A 5,174-nucleotide genomic window follows, 5' to 3' on the forward strand; every position below is an offset into this window, starting at 1 on the left:
CATCATGCTGACCTTGTGGCCTTCCTCACGCTACTGGCTAGACGTATCATACTGATGCATTGGAAGAATCCTCTCCCACCCTCACATTCTCATTGGATAAAAGATGCCCTTTCGTTCATGAAACTGGAAAAAATTAGGTATACTGTCAAAGGCTCTGAAATCACATTTTCAAGAATCTGGTCACCGTTTCTGGACCATGTCAGGTCTTTGACACTCGATGTGACCCCATGAGTGGTGCTCCCATTACTTACCAGATGTAATGGTATACAACCTTTGTCTAAGTCTTATAACAATTTTAGTAGCACAGAATACATTAAGACCTTGAAGTGCCCTGTTTAGTTGTTTTCTGTTTAATTTATATTTGATTTTCTTTCTGTTATCTCTGCTTGTTTATTTTTTAGTTATCTACTTTGTATCCATGTACTTAGGAATTAATTGCTGGATTTTTGTTTGTATGTGTCTTGTTCTATTTTTGGTTCTTGTCTTGACATTTATTAGTTTATGTTTATTCTCCAAAGTACTGTCTAAAGTATGACTTGAATGTCTATGTATGGTGCTCATTGTTTTGTTAAAAATCAGAAATTAAAAAATGTGCCCTCTTTGCAAAAAGTTTGGACACCCCTGATGTAAGAGGACCGAGGACGGGACCTTGATGAACTCCGCAGATAATTTGATTCAGCTTAGCTTTATAGTTGCTTTTTGACATGAAAAGGTTCTACTGGATTTAAATTAGGAGCTACAGGTTACAGGAATGTCAAATATGGTCGTGTATGTGCCAATCAAAAGCCCATAAAGAGTCTGTGTCCAAAGTTTACTAACGTTGGGACAAGAGTTTGTCAAAATTCAGTTATTCTGATGCAACTTGTAACTTATAAACACATACAGCAATAGAAATAAATAAATAATAATAATTACAATAACATACAATGTGTATTTGAATTTTTATTGACTACGGCACAGTTTCCCTATAGTCTTTCAAAATGACCTGCTGGTTCAGATGAACATTTGACAACAGTCATACAAAATTGTTTTGCTCCAAAATTGAATTTGTGCCGATGATGCTTGTCAGATTAGCTTGCAGCTTAACCCTTCCTGTGATGAGAAACAGAAAAAAGCAAATATTTACATATGTTTTGTAAAACAGAAAACTTACACATTTTTAGCCCTCATAGTTGTGTATATTGTTTCCAGTAATTGATGCACAGATAGTCATTTGTAAATGTTTGCACCATCAAAAGTTATAATTTAATCAAGAACAGTGGGTGTTTTCTAGAAGCTGCATTGATAGTATAACTGAGCACATTTTTACAATTTGGCCTCATCTATTACTTCTCTGGACTGATTGAGTTAAAAAAATATCCAATCACTTAAATACAGAGTTAACTCAAATGTTATATGAGAATATAATTAGAAATTGGTCTAAACCTTTTTCATCCTGACGTTGTTTATATGTGGTTTATATGTGGAAGCAGTGGAGAAATTAAAATTAAATTGAAATTGTTTTTGACTGACTTACTGATTTTTTAGCTGAGACTCACCTGGTTTCTCTTGTTTTGCAGCCATTGGGAATTCGGGTTGATGCAAAAATGTTTCCCCCGTTTGTCCTCAACACTGCAGATAGAAACAAAACAGTTGGACAATTTAATTATTCCTGTATGAAGCGCAAAAATAAACATTTAAAATTAGATGACACAACAAACAGACTGAGCATTTAGTTCAGTTTTATGTTCTTATAAATTAGCTGGTAAATAAATGTCCTGCAATATTTTTGTAATTTTATGTTCATTTCTCCAGGTGTTACTGTTATAAAATTACACCACCAGGTGGCGCTTGTGTTAACACCTACAGGAAAACTGATCAGAGCTCAAAGCTGAAGGAGAATGGATGAATATGGAAGGATGAATCTGTTTTCTACTCACACATAGAAATGGTTAGCACAGGCTGGTCCTGGTTTCTGCTCATAACACTTCATGATTTCCCCTGAGACCTCTTCTGTCCCCTTAAAACAGCAGGGTGGGCATTTATTACATGTACCTGCAACAGAAAAGCACAACAGCAAACACAGTGAAAAAAACACGAAGGGAATAATGATGATTCAAATAATTTCCTGTCAGTCCACTGTAAAAACACAAACTCTTACCAAGTATTCTTAGTCCAGTTTCTAGTGCAAATATCTCATTACACTAAAAATAAGACTAACTAACTTTAAAGTAACTTTTCAGCAAGAGGCTTGTTTTGTTTTAAGTAGATAATTCCTTAATATTGATATAAATTTACTTGTTCTATTGGCAGATAAATTAACTTATAACATGAGAACAATGTCTTGTTATAAGTTAAATAATCTGCTACAAAACAGTTCAGGAGCCAGAAAACAGGTTATTTAAATAATCACTAAAAAATTTTTTTTTAATTCTGAAAATTTATTACAAATGCTCACAGTTAGGCAAAAAGCTTATAACTCAGCTTGAGGTTATTTACCCTCATTAAGATGAAACTAAGACGTTGAAAAAGCTGAGTTATAAGCTTTTTGCTAACTTTGAACATTTGTAATACATTTTCAGATGTTTTTTATTAGTGCATTGTAAATGAAACCAAATTAACACAAGCACAAGCGGAACTGTCAGTATTTTTGAAATTCTTTCCTTATTTCTTTATATTTTAATTCCAAACACTCTATTCTATTCTACTTCTATTCATCTTTAAAAGCTGAATTTTGTTCTTTAACTGTCGGAATTTGAGATTTAAATTTAATAAGCTATCTAACTTTTTCAAATGCATTACATCCTGAGGCACCAGTAAAGTAAATCAGCAAAATATGACAAAACTATCAAGATATAATTATGATTCTATGAGAACTTTGTTATATTTTCACTTCAAAAGTAATTTTATCTGTAAAAGTAATTAATTCTTACTGGAGACGATCTGAACAGAACTGAATCAAACCTCTTTGCTTTTCTGTCAAATGTCCTAAATTGATGTTTTTGTTGTGATCTCACCAGTTTAAACTCATTAAAATGAATTCAAATGTTTTTGTGTACAAAGCGTAATGTGCCATAGATCCTGCTTGTTCAAATACCAGTTATTGAAATACATTTTGGGGAATTGGACAATATTCGTTCCTAAAGAACATTATGCTGCTTTAATTTCAGAAAATAAACTATAATCTCCTCATCGTAACTGTCAGTTTGACCCCAATTAGATACCAACTGGATCTGCAGCATGTTTGCACTCAAAAACACCAGAAGTTGACTCATCAAGTATTTTTGAGTAAAACGTTGAATCATCTCAAAGCTTTAAAATCTACTTTACCAGCAGCAAGAGAGAGGAAGATCCAGACGGTCATGATGGTCAGCAACATTTTGCTCCTCATGGTGAAACTCGTCGACATGTCTGCTACGAAACTAACCAGGTCCGAATGAAACCGTTTATTATATACGAAATGCAGCCGCCCCCACTAACCTACATTATTAAAATTAGTGAGCAGAAAGGAGGTAACAGACTTGCTACTTGTCATCTAACAAGTAGCAAGTCTACTCCGCTTTATTCACCAAAAACGTTTTTTTTATTCACCAAAAACTGTTCTGTAATCTTGAACGTTCGCTACATTGAGCTCCAGTTAGCCGCCTTATCTCACTGTGCGAGAGGCAACTGCGTCATGCGTCACAGGAAAAAGCTCAAATGTAGCAAGGTGACCGGACGGCTTACTATCTTTTTACAAAAAAAGAAACAACAAAAAACCAAATAATTTTAGGACATGTTATTATGTGTCAGAAGAGGGCTTAGAAAATAATACAAAAAAGAAAATTAACCAAAAGGGCACTTTGGGGCAAGGAGCAAAAGGGGCAGGTGCTCAAGCCCCCCCAGTGCCCCTTCTGCACGTGCCTGATCAAAACCACTGCTTTTGAACCAGATTTGGCTCATATAATGCGGTCGAGATCTCAGTGTCATCCTTCACATTAGAGCAGCCAAGGATTTTATTTTCCTGTGGCGATCAAAACCACTTTTGAATATGCATCGATTCATTTTATTCTGTGTATAATTTGTTCTATGGATTTTAAGTTCACTTTATTAAATAATTAATCAACAACAGTATTGTTATCTCCAGTCAGATTTTTTTGTGTAATTAGTTGTATTTTTCTCTTATGAACTGTTGAAACCTAAGATGGATGACTGGACCAAGGAATCCAGATGGAAAATGCATTTTCTTATCTTTTTCTCTATCAGCCTGAAAATATCAATTAGCCAGCTGAGTTCTATTATTAGTTTACTATCTTGCACTCAAAAAGTTGTTTGAAGTCTGTGCATTTTTCTCGATATATGTATTTTTATAAGAGTCTAACGTTGAAACAATCTAACACTGCTTCTCTCGTTTTTGATAAGGAATACAATGATGCAGATGGCCTTCTGTGTTTTGTACTTCAAAGTAATATTACAGTTAATATATTCCTGTTTGCATTTTGAATTTAGAAGTTCATAGTGAGCACTTACAAGTGGATAAAATGCCATGTTTCAGATGAACCCATATATGTTGAATCTTTCCAGAATTAATATTTTCACACAGACTTTTAATTCATAGTACAAAAGTCATACTGATACTGACTTTAACCAAACCAAAAAACAAACTACTCTGTGTGAAGACATGAAAAATGTGCCATTTCCAATAAAATGTTATAAAACAGTTCATTTGCTTTTAACGTTAATGATTCAAAGAATGTCAGGCTGCATGGTCAGACTTGCTACTTGTCATCTAACAAGTAGCAAGTCTACTCCGCTTTATTCACCAAAAACGTTTTTTTTATTCACCAAAAACTGTTCTGTAATCTTGAACGTTCGGTACATTGAGCTCCAGTTAGCCGCCTTATCTCACTGTGCGAGAGGCAACTGCGTCATGCGTCACAGGAAAAAGCTCAAATGTAGCAAGGTGACCGGAGGGCATATTATCTTTTTACAAAAAAAGAAACAACAAAAAATCAAATAATTTTAAGACATGTTATTATGTGTCAGAAGAGGGCTTAGAAAATAATACCAAAAAAAAAAAAAAATTGACCAAAAGGGCACTTTGGGGCAAGGAGCAAAAGGGGCAGGTGCTCAAGCTCCCCCATTCCCCCCTTCTGCACGTGCCTGTTGAGCACTTCCTTTTTTCTGCATCAAACTTTTTTAAAGTGTCTCATATG

At 34.5% G+C, this 5,174-nt stretch overlaps 1 long non-coding RNA gene across 1 annotated transcript; it reads right to left on the bottom strand.

Moving 5' to 3' along the window:
• Positions 1 to 929: 929 nt before the first annotated feature.
• Positions 930 to 3,471, bottom strand: LOC103467240 (uncharacterized). The gene is made up of 4 exons (XR_534052.3): positions 3,310 to 3,471; positions 1,920 to 2,034; positions 1,539 to 1,611; positions 930 to 1,092 (listed from the first exon to the last, which is right to left on the bottom strand). It is a non-coding gene; the product is annotated as an uncharacterized LOC103467240 (long non-coding RNA).
• Positions 3,472 to 5,174: the final 1,703 nt, after the last annotated feature.

The sequence above is a fragment of the Poecilia reticulata genome, chromosome 7 (genome assembly GCF_904066995.2).
Source record: "Poecilia reticulata chromosome 7, P_reticulata-male-v2, whole genome shotgun sequence".
Classification (NCBI taxonomy): domain Eukaryota; kingdom Metazoa; phylum Chordata; class Actinopteri; order Cyprinodontiformes; family Poeciliidae; genus Poecilia; species Poecilia reticulata.